This window comes from Trachypithecus francoisi, unplaced genomic scaffold, assembly GCF_009764315.1.
Source record: "Trachypithecus francoisi isolate TF-2019V2 unplaced genomic scaffold, Tfra_2.0 Lachesis_group16, whole genome shotgun sequence".
Classification (NCBI taxonomy): domain Eukaryota; kingdom Metazoa; phylum Chordata; class Mammalia; order Primates; family Cercopithecidae; genus Trachypithecus; species Trachypithecus francoisi.
The window spans coordinates 8,225,859-8,237,980 of record NW_022681461.1 but is presented as its reverse complement, the minus strand read 5'-3'; the positions used below and the strand labels follow the sequence as shown (position 1 = coordinate 8,237,980).

Sequence of the window (12,122 nt, the reverse complement as noted above, 5' to 3'; positions counted from 1 at the left end):
ACTGCTGAGCTAAAAATCTACTTGAGGCTCACATCAGCGATCTTTTCATGATCCATCTGGTCCTCCTCATAGACAGGGGTCCATTCCCCAGTGCTGAATCTGTTCAGCAGGGCTACTTGAGGGCTTTCCATGATCAAGTCCCAACCTCTCTCTTTCTCATCCAGGTCATGACTAGCCCTTTGTTGCTGCTGCTTTTTCACTTTTGCAGCAGAGGTGGGGACGTACTAAATTAATTAGCGTCAACCCGTCTCCAAAGTGTATTCACAACATGTCTCTCTATGTTGTGTTTAAAGAACCAAATGGTGGGCCGGGCGCGTGGCTCACGCCTGTAATCCCAGCACTTTGGGAGGCCAAGGCAGGCAGATCACGAGGTCAGGAGTTCAAGATCAGCCTGGCCAACATGGTGAAACCCCGTCTCTACTAAAAATACAAAAATTAGCTGGGTGTGGCAGCGGGCACCTGTAATCCCAGCTACTTGGGAGGCTGAGGCAGGAGACTTGCTTGAACCCAGGAGGCGGAGGTTGCGGTGAGCTGAGATGGCGCCACTGCACTCCAGCCTGGGTGACAGAGCAAGACTCCGTCTCAGGAAAAAAAAAAGAACCAAATGGTACCAACTAGAGCCAAAAGCTTAACTTCAACCCTTGCAGTCATGGGGGCACTTTCTTCACTTTCCACCTTAGACACGTGCTTTTGGGGTTCTATGTGCTTTTCTTAAATTTCAGAATCAGAACACCAGTCAAAAACGGACAGTGTGGCTCACCTTCCCCCACCCTCAAGAAAACTGTCACAAAACCACACTGTGAGCCTGTTTCTTCCTCTCTCCTCTCAGATGCACTATGCTCTCAGGGACCAAGGACAGTTTGTTCTAATCATGTTGAAGATGTAAAATAAAAATACTTAATTATAAATTGAATTATTTCACCAAGATGCTACCTGTGAGAAAAAAGAAAAAAGGAATGACTGGAAATCCTGCCTTCCCACTTGGGTTTCGGACGATTATAAACAGCTGGGGTGGGGCTGAGGCCCTCAGGGGCAAGGCAGCCACAGTGCGGGGGCCGAGGAGGGGCAACACATCACAAGTCCAGCAGCAGGGCGCAGCCAGGCTGCCTCTGGCCACCTCTCCAATGCCCAGGATCTGGACAGGAAAAGGAGTTCATCAATAAGGAGAGACCCCTCAGATGTGGGGTGCAACACCCCAGCTAGGAAGGACAGCAACGGGTCCTCTCCCTGCAAGTTCATGGGAACAAAGGAGAGGACAGCGACACTGAGGACAGGGTTCAAAACCCACTGGTCTCCCCAGAGTGAAGCGCTCCCAGGGGAAACTGACAGCAACTCAGTAAGTCACAGAGGTCAACCATCAGAGAGAGAGGTGAGAACTAGACAAAAACCACATCCTCATTCTTTGGGTGCATTAGGAAATGGCGGGGTTGCAGGAATCCTCAGCCTCCTGGACAGGCCTGGATCAGCCTGAGTTACCACAGGGCAGGGGGGTGGAGGTGCAGAGAGCACCCCCAGGGCAAGGGTCCTGCTTTCTGCTCAGCTCATGGTGACATCTCTAACACAAGTATATGCTGGCTCTAAATTATATTAGCTTGTTTGCTTTATTTGGATGCATCTCTGTTTTTGACACCATGTCCTCTCTATAGCAGTAAACATCTCGTATGCTTTACAAAGCACTGAGCACACAGTAGTTAACCCCATACTCACTGACCAACCTGTCAGGGGCAAAGAGGGTCAACCCAGGAGGGGGGCACATTTCCACGTATCACCCGAGAACCTCTCATGCTGGCTCAGAGCCACAGACAAGACTGGGAAGATCCACCCACAGAATGCTCCTCCTTGCCCTCCATGACCAGATTCTCACTTTAAAAAGAGCCCCTAGTCTGGTGCATCCTGCGGAGAACAGACAAGAGAGGCCTAAGTCCCCAGGAACCAGCACCATCCATCCAGTGAGAATGCTGGCGCCTCAGCTCAGGGGTGATGGCTGCTAACAGGTCACTTTAAAAAATGACCATGCGCTAAAAACATTGTTAAATCATCACTCCCAAGAGAGCCAAGGAGGTGTCACAATCCCTTCAGAGGAGAAGTTAAAGAATCACAAAAAGACATGGAGTTGGCTGGGGCAATGGGGATGGATTGGGCCATGATAGATTGATAATTAGGGGGCGTCCTTTTGGGGTGTTGGAAATGTCTTGGTTGCACAACATTGCGAATGTACTGTCATGGAACTATTCACATTCACTTTAGTATGATTAACTTTATGTTACGTGAATTTCACCTCAAGAAAAAAATAATACAGAGTAAAAGAATATTGACATGGATTTCCAATGGACATGATACCAGCTTTTTCCATGGGGAGTCAATTGTCTCTCTAGGAGGCTGAACCCATTTGCACATTTAGGGACAAGGATTATTTGCTTTGCCTTCAGATATCTATGACTTAGAGAGCTGTACAAACACAGGTGAGCCCTAGGCGGCCCCAGTGCTCCATTCAAAGGCTGCTTATGCCCAAGTCCAAGGTGGAATGAGGAGAAGACGGAATCCACAGGTTTAGGAGGAAATCGGCTTCAGCCGATGGTGAAGGTGATCCTGTGGAATGAGGCGAGTCTGGAGATGGTGTCAGGATTGACTCCTGCATTTCTTGGAGGCAGCGGGGAAGGTGGGCTCACTGGAGCACTGGGGCTTGAGGAGATGGTCCACCATGTGACAGAGTGAGAATCTGAGGTGGCCAAGGCACCATGGAGGAGCGGGGCCACACAGCGTGCACCCCGGGCAGTTTGCAGCTCTGGGCTGGCTAGGGGCTTCTGCAGCACAGTGCCGCAGCTGCTGGGACACACACCAAGGGACCAGGCACACGAAACACTCAGTGACACACACAAACATAATTTCCCCTGACGTGTACAAAAAATAGGGTGATCACTCCGCTCTGAGTTTCCATGCAGTGATGTGGACTCCTTTTCAGAAACACCTTTTCTTTCCGCCAATCTGGAATTCTCTCTGGGTTCCTCAAACACCTCTAAGAAACCACAGCCTCAGAGAGGGGTCTGCCTGGAGCCTCTCCCTTCCGGCTTTCCCCAGGCGTCCACACCTACAACACCTGGGACACGCTAACACTCACAGACCAGGTGAACACATGCTTGACTGCTCTCCACATGTACCGAGGGCTGCCCATGACCTCCGTGAGCGACCTTTCCATCCGGACCATACTTGGTGCATCACCGAGGGAGCACGCGGCCCCTGTGTGCACCAGGTCGTGCTCCAGAAGCATCACCCACCCACATGTGCACACTCTCAAGGCACAGCCAACTGCACTTTTCCACTGCAATGAGTACACAGTAATTATTACCCAAACCCAGCACGTGGGAACGTGGTCTGCAGCCTACATGCACTGTGTTTTGGTGAGTTCTGTCCTTGTGTGCAGCTGGGAGGCGGCTACCAGGTCACAAGCACTCACCTCGGAGCGCACAAGACTATGACCAACACGAGCTCGATGTTACTGTCAAAGTTTCCTTCGAGGATGCTGCTCCCTCCCCACAGTGGTCTTGTTACTCTATAACTAGAAGGTTCTGAGCCACCAGCTCCAGAAGGCAAGGCCCAAAAAGGGCCCTGTTACTCTTTTACAAGCAACCAGAGCAGAAATGAAAATGTCACCAACCTCCCAGAAAGAAACTGAATTATTCATCTGCAGCATTCACAGCCCCACGTGTGAAGAAACGAGAGTTGTCCCCCTCTTTGTTCAGGCTGAAAAGTTTCCATGACTACATGTGGGCACTCCTGTCCCAGCTTGTGCATCATGCCTGCCTCCTTCCTGGTGGCCACACGAGGACACAGGTACACGGCCCTTGCCCTGGTATGACCACGTGCCCACCCTTCTCCTCATGTCCTCACATCCCCAGCTTCCCGGCTTCTGACACCGCAGAACCTGGATGACCTTGTGAAAACACATACATCTAACGCTCCCTCCGAGGTCCCTATACCACAGCATCCTTAGAGCTCACAGCCATCCGGTTCCTACAGTTCAGCCCCAAAGGAGACTAGGGCCATCAGTTACATAAGAATATACACGGTGGAGGAGTTGATTTCATTCTCCTCCTTTGAGTTACCTGAACTTTTTACAGTAAATGTGTTACTTGTTTAATACAGGGAGGGAACCACATCTGTGAGCGCATGATTCTTTTTTTTTTTTTTTGAGACAGAATCTCACTCTGTTGCCCAGGCTGGAGTGCCATGGCACCATCTCAGCTCATTGCAACCTCTGCCTCCCAGGTTTAGCGATTCTCCTGCCTCAGCCTCCCGAGTAGCTGGGATTACAGGCACACACCACCACGCCCAGCTAATTTTTGTATTTTTAGTAGAGACAGGATTTCACCATGTTGGTCAGGCTGGTTTCAAACACCTGACCTGTGATCCGCCTGCCTCAGCCTCCCAAATTGCTGGGATTCCAGGTGTGAGTCATTGTGTCTGGCCTCAGGATTCTTATAAATTGCTGCAAGGATATGCCCACAGCAGAAACAGGGAAAGCTGGCAGTAGCACATCCTACAGCCTCAGGCTTGGACAGCAGCCCTCCCAAAGGGCTCTCCCAGGGCCAGCCATTTATGCCTACGTTACACATCCCTGCAGCAGAAAGAGAGCCTGCCTGTCCAAAGAGAATCATTTGCGAGAAGACACTGAGAGACTAGGGTAGTCACGGTGTCAGGCCTGCTCATCCAAACAACTTTGATCACTGAGAAAACTCAGCGCCGTAGGATGGCTCCAGGGGTTGCAGAGAACCCCACTCCACTCCACCTGCAACAGGTATTTCCAAACCCTCCACATTTGCAGAAACCTATTTTCTTTTTATTGCTCATAAATCATTCTATTTTAAACCCCAGCATGACACAGATTTTTTAATTAAATGAAGCAAAATCAATCTCACTTGAAGAATCACTACAAAACTGCGACTTTTTCCCTCACATAGGAAGATGCTACAATATCAGGGTCAGGAACTGAATTCCCCAAAGTCCATCAATGAAAAAATGTCTACTTTACAACCTAAGACGAAAGCTGACAACAGAGCATTCAGAAGGACACGCCGTCAACTATCTTCAGTCCCTGACCCACCAAATGAAAAGTGACAGCCAAGCAATCTCTGCTTAAACATCACACTAAAACATACCGCTCCATTTGGCCTTATTTTTCTTGGGTTTTTCAAACAGGCTAATTTGTGGCCTTTATTGGAAATAAACAAAATAGGCCGGGCGCAGTGGCTCAAGCCTGTAATCCCAGCACTTTGGGAGGCCGAGACGGATGGATCACGAGGTCACGAGATCAAGACCATCCTGGCTAACACGGTGAAACCCTGTCTCTACTAAAAAAAAAATACAAAAAACTAGCCGGGCGAGGTGGTGGATGCCTGTAGTCCCAGCTACTCGGGAGGCTGAGGCAGGAGAATGGCGTGAACCCGGGAGGCGGAGCTTGCAGTGAGCTGAGATCCAGCCACTCTGCACTCCAGCTCAGGCGACAGAGCGAGACTCCGTCTCAAAAAAAAAAAAAAAAAAAGAAAGAAAGAAACAAAACATAAATAAATTAGTACCTATTAACCTGCCACTCCGCATAATCACCTCAAATACCCTGGGAAAGTGGTGAAAATCTCATCCCCCGTCTAGGCAGTGACTGCAGGTTCTTCTCACTCTGGTATAAGGCCGCCCAGATTCTCCTGGCGTGTAATGCTTGTGGAATGCTGGAGGGCAGCAAATGAAACTTCTAGAGACACTGAAGTCCTGCAGGTCACCGGGGTAACTCCTATTAACTTACTACTCAGGCACCAAAGGCTACCCCAGGGCTTAAAAGCCTTAATGTCCCTCCTAAGGCACCTCATTTGCTACTCCCCAAGGGGTACCATGTAACCCCAGGTAATCCAGCCCCATGAGAATTTGGTAATACCCAGGACTACAGATTACAGTCCTGCTTAGACTGGTTCCACACAGAGGCTGCCTTTAAAACACTAGCTCTGAAGTCCTCAATGTTAATACATTCCCAATTCCCAATATCAGGAAAGAAGGAAATGTTATCACTACATGCCCCACAGACATTAAACAGGAACACTGCAAACAACTCCGTGCACAAGGAGTCAACAGCTTAGAGGAAATTATCAAATTTCTCCACAACAACAAACCACCAAAATTCACACAAGATGAAACAGATACCCGAGCAAAACTATAAACAGGAAAGAAACAGAATATGGAGTTAAATACCTTCTGAAAAAGACATCTGAAAAGGCCCAGATAGTTTTACGGGCAAATTCTACCAAACATGTAAGGAACCTAACAACAATTACATACACTCTCTTCCAGAAAAGAGAGGAGGAAAAAACATTTCCCAACTTAAATGAGGCCAGCACTACCCTGATAGCAAATCCAGAAAAAGACAGTACAAGAAGATTATAGGACAATACCCTTCATGAACACAGATGCAAAAATCCTCAACCAAATATTAGCAAACTGAATCCAGTAATATGTAAAAATAATGCACCACAGCCCAAGGGAGTTGATTCCAAAACACAAGATTGACTCAGTGTTCAAAAATCAATAAATGCAAGCCACCTATTCACAGAAGAAAACAGACACAGGCATATAAATTTATATAGAAAACACATTTAAAAAATTCAACATCCATTCATGATAAAAAGCTCTCAGCAAACTAAACCTAGAAGGGAACTCTCAGCCTGACAAAGGGCATCTATGGAAAACTCACAGCTAACATCATACTCCATGGTGACAGACAGATGCCTTCACCGCAAGTCGGAAGCAAGGCAAGGATGTGCTCTCACTACGTCCCAACATTGCACCAGAAGTCTTGGCTAAAGAAACAGGGCAAGAAAAAGAAAGGAAAGGCACACAAATTGAAAAGAATGAAATAAAATGGGCTCTTCACAGACAGCATGATTGCCTATGCAGAAAATTCCAAGGATTTCTTTATGTACAAAAAAGTTCTTAGAACTGATAAGTGAGGTTAAGTAAAGTCAGAGGGTCCAAGATCAACAACATGAAACTGGTCATATTTCTACGGACTCTATCAATATTTGGGAAACTGACAAAGTGAACTGCATCAAAATTAAAATGTTTGGCTCTGTGAAAGATGCTGTTAAAAGAATTAAAAGACAAGCTAAAGATTGAGAGAAAATATTTGCAAATCACATATCTGACAAAGAACTTGTATTTAGAATATATAAAGAAGTCTCAAAACTCAATATCAAGAAAATAAACAACTCAATTAAAATATGAGCAAGACTTCAACAGATACTTCACCAAAGAGGATACACAGATGGCAAATTAGCACATGAAAAGATGTTTTACATCATTAGCCACTAGGAAATGCAATTACAACCACAATGAGCACATTAAATACACATTAGAACGGCTTAAGAAAAAAACTTAACAATACCAGGTGCTGGTAAGGATACAGAGTGACACGGGTGGTGAGACTATAATATGGTACTGCCACACTAGAAAAGATTTGGGCAGTTTCTTATAAGGATAAACACACACAGACCATATGACCCAGCAATCCCACTTCTGGACATTTGTCAAAAGGAAATGAAACCGTGTGTTCATAGAAAAGCTCACACACAAATGTTTGCAGCAGCTCTGTTCAAACAGACAATGGACTTACTGAGGGACAAAAAAAAAAAAAAAAAAAAAACTACTGATACCTGCATCAGCTTGAATGAGCCTCAAAGGCACTGTGGTGAGTGAAAGAAGCCAATCTCAAAAGGCTGTGTACTGTGTGGCTCCATTATATAACATTCTCGCAAAGGTAAACATAGGAATAAAGAGTAGCTCAGCAGTTCTAAGTGATTGGGCAGGGGGGCGGGGTGGGGTGTGACTATACAGGGAAGGTAAAGGGAGTTTTCTTGGAGGACAGAATTTCTCTGTATTCTAACTGTGGTGGTGGTTACACCATCTGCACGTCTTAAAACTCACAGAAACGCATACTGAAATAATCGTTCTTACCGTGTATTAATTTTAAGAGGAAAAGGAAAAACAAAATAAAATGACTGCACCACTTTGATTGAAATGTCTTTCAAAATACCTTTATTTTTAGCTAAACACAAAAGGACAAACACTGCATGATTCCTCTTATAGGAGGTCCCTGGAGTAGTCAGTCACACAGACAGAAAGGGGAATCAGGGCTGGGGAGTTATTATTTAACGGGTACAGAGTTTCCATTTGGGATGATGAAAACCCATCTCCATTTGGGAGATGAAGGGTGGTGATGGCTGCCCAACAATATGGATGTACTTAATGCCACTTAACTATACCCTTAAACATGGTTAAAATGATCAATTTTATGTTTATTTTACCACAATTTTAAAAACTCATGTTCTTCCACAAGAATAGATTTAGAAAATTGTATTTGTTTAAAAATAAAATAAAAGAAGTTCAAAAAGCAAAAAGCTAAAGTCCTTCCCTACGACACTCTCCAGATAACATCACTGTCAATAGCTTGCTGTGCTTCCTGTCAGATGTTCACAATCTTTATCATACACACCGGCTCAGGTACACGCCAGCTCAGGTGCACGCCGGCTCAGCTGCATACAGGCTGAGGTCCACGCCAGCTCATGTGCATACAGACTGAGGTGCATACAGGCTGAGGTGCACGCCAGCTCGGGTGCACACCGGCTCAGGTACATACAGGCTGAGGTGCACGCCAGCTCAGGTGCATACAGGCTGAGGTGCACGCCGGCTCAGGTGCATACAGGCTGAGGTGCACGCTGGCTCAGGTGCATACAGGCTGAGGTGCACGCCAGCTTAGGTGCATACAGACTGAGGTGCATACAGGCTGAGGTGCACGTCAGCTCAGGTGCACACCGGCTCAGCTGCATACAGGCTGAGGTGCACGCTGGCTCAGGTGCATACAGGCTGAGGTGCACGCCGGCTCAGGTGCATCAGACTGAGGTGCACGCCAGCTCGGGTGCACGCCGGCTCAGGTGCACACAGGCTGAGGTGCACGCCAGCCAGCTCAGGTGCATACAGGAATAGGGGCTTCTAATTCTGTGGTTAAATGTGATGTTTCAGGTCCTGGGTCAATTTGTACAATCCTTTTGCCTTAATTTAAGAGAGTCATGTTCTTTGCTTCCCACAAGAGGCAACTGAAAAGTAAGTAAAACACATCCCAAGGGTGAGGGCACTGGTAGGGGGTAAAAACACAAGATGGCAGCCACCAAGGGCTGGGGAGTAAAAGTCCTTCACAATTTCTGACTGTTGTAAGAACTCGATGAAGGAGGAGTTCTCCAGAAAGGAGGAGGAGATGACAAAGTCAGCTGGGATTGAGAAGATGATGGAGACAAGACTCACAAGATGGACAGGGATGATCACTGGGCATTCAAGAACAATTTATGAAAGCCAAATACACAGCCTTAAAATAGAATGTGGACCTAAACACTGAGAAACACCCCCTTCTGTAAGATTTGTGACAAAAATTAATCTGAGTGGAGTCAACGGTCCTAATGGCATGGTGGACCCAAGAGCCGAATCAGCGCTAGCAAAACGGCAGAATTCATACAGCAAAGTTGTCCTGCGAGAGCTTCAGGGCCTAATGATGTCGGTGCTTCGGGGCGGGCGCGGTGGCTCAAGCCTGTCATCCCAGCACTTTGGGAGGCCGAGACGGGCGGATCACGAGGTCAGGAGATCGAGACCATCCTGGCTAACACGGTGAAACCCCATCTCTACTAAAAATACAAAAAACTAGCCGAGCGAGGTGGCGGGCGCCTGTAGTCCCAGCGACTCTGGAAGCTGAGGCAGGAGAATGGCGTAAACCCGGGAGGCGGAGCTTGCAGTGAGCTGAGATCCGGCCACTGCACTCCAGCCTGGGCGACAGAGCGAGACTCCGTCTCAGACAAAAAAAAAAAAAAAAAATGTCGGTGCTTCATGATGTCTACAGAATATATGAAACTTCCTCAGCTGCGTGAAGGACAAACTCCAGGCCCCTCCCCTTTTCCCCCATTCAACTGAAGTCGTCTTCACTTCCCACAGTAGTAAATTTTCTAGATACATCTTGTAGACCTCAAAGTACCGGAAAGGGCCGCGCGTGGTAGCTCACATCTGTAATCCCAGCATTTTGGGAGGCTGAGGTGAGAGGTTTGCTTGAGCCCAGGGGTTTGAGACCAGTCTGAGCAACACAGTAAGACCCTATCGCTATAAAAAAAAATTTTAAAAATTAGCCAGGCGTGGTGGCACACGCCTGTGGTCCCACCTACCCAGGAGGCTGAGGTGGGAGGATCGCTTGAGCCCACGAAGTTGAAGCTGCAGTAAGCCGACACTGCACTCTGGCCTGGGCCACAGAGCAAGACCCTGTCTCAACAAATAAAGTATTGGAAAGGAAGCACTCATTCAACTTATCTTAAGATACTGTAAAATACCTACCACTTTTCCTAAGATATTGTAAATGATACTACATTTTGAAATATATAAATTGTGCTATAACTACAACAACAACAAAACATCCTGAGCAAGCAGTGCTCCGTGTGGAGCTGACCCGAACATTAAAAAGAAATGAAGGCCGGACACAGTGGCTCACGCTTGTAATCCCAGCACTTTAGGAGGCCGAGGCAGGAGGACTGCCTGAGCCCCAGAGTGTGAGACCATCCTAGGCAACACAGCAAGTCCTCATCTAGAGGTCTAGAGGAGGTTTTCGTAGACTAAACATTTAAAAATTAGCCAGGCATGGTGGTGCACACCTGTGGTCCCAGCTACTCAGGAGGCTGACATGGGAGGACTGAAGTTCAAGGTTGCAGGGAGTCAGCCTGGGTGACAGAATGAGACCCTGTCTCAAAAACAAACGGCCGGACACGGTGCCTCACTGTACTGTAATCCCAGTACTTTGGGAGGCCGAGGCAGGTGGATCACCTGAGGTCAGGAGTTCAAGACCAGCCTGCCCAACATGGTGAACCCTGTCTCTACTAAAAATACATAAATTAGCCAGGCATAGTGGCACATGACTGTAATCCCAGCTATTGGGAGGCTGAGGAAGGAGAGTCACTTGAACCTCAGAAGCAGAGGTTGCAGTGAGCCGAGATTGCGCCACTGCACTCCATCCAGCCTGGGCAATGCACTCCACCTCAAAAACCAAAACAAAACAAAAAGAGGAAAGAAGTGAAGGCAGACAGTCAGGGGGCTACAGAGACTCCAGGCTGATCAATCAGTGACAGAAATTTGAGTCCCCTTTCTCAGGTCCTCCCCAGGCATCCCCCAGAGAAGTGGGGCAGAGAGAAGGGGGTACCATGCCCACAGCAACACTCTGGTTCCCCCGAGGGCTGCCTTCACAATCCCCATCCCAGCCCAAAGGAGTTCCAGCCACTCTGCTGATGTGTGGCACCAAGTTCTGGGCTCAAGTCCTCCCACCTCCTCCTTTCATTGCCAAGAAACCTCCTCCAAAGATGTCCAAATCCAAACTGCCGCTTCTAGACACCTGGCACCAATAAACCCCGAAGATAAACACAGCCTGACTCATTTACCCAGCCCTGTGCATCGCAAGCATCTTAGCCGTAATTAACCTTCGCTTAAACCCTGTGTTTGTGCTTGAGTTTAGAAATCACTAGCATTTGAATCCAAATAAGAACATCACAAAGATTACACTGGACAAATAAAATATAAACAGATCCAAATGCCTCCATGTTCTTAATTACTAGCTATGTTCCTTTGTATACACAGACGAAAGCAGCAACGAAATAGCCTGCGTAAACTGTGTTTACATGAATTTCTCTCTCTATGACTAGAAGCACTAAAACTCACCTTCAGAACCTGACTGAGCTTCAGAACCTGCCGGTGATTTTTGTTTTTTCAGTGTGTACACTTCATTATCGTTTTTAAGCCCACCCTGGAAGAGGACAAGGGCTAAATCATGAAATATTAAGCCACTGTCCCCCAAGCCTCTTCTGCCTGACAGACACATGTCCGTCAAAGAAGAGAGAAAAGCCAGACGGATTCTTCCCACACCACCACGCTCCTCCTGGCCAAGGCTTTCCGTAGGGGAAGGCCAAGCTGGGGTCAAGACGGGAGACTCTGCTCTCAAGTCTGTGACTATCAGCCCCTGCAATGGGGGTCCCTGCTGCGGAGGCCCCTGGTGTCCCACCCTGAAAAGT

The 12,122-nt window shown here is 47.5% G+C and overlaps 1 protein-coding gene across 7 annotated transcripts in view; it reads right to left on the bottom strand.

Annotated features, from left to right (window-relative positions):
- SEMA4D (semaphorin 4D) overlaps positions 1 to 12,122 on the bottom strand; it is a 138,948-nt gene that overhangs the window by 104,785 nt on the left and 22,041 nt on the right. The gene's annotated exons all lie outside the window — the stretch shown is intronic.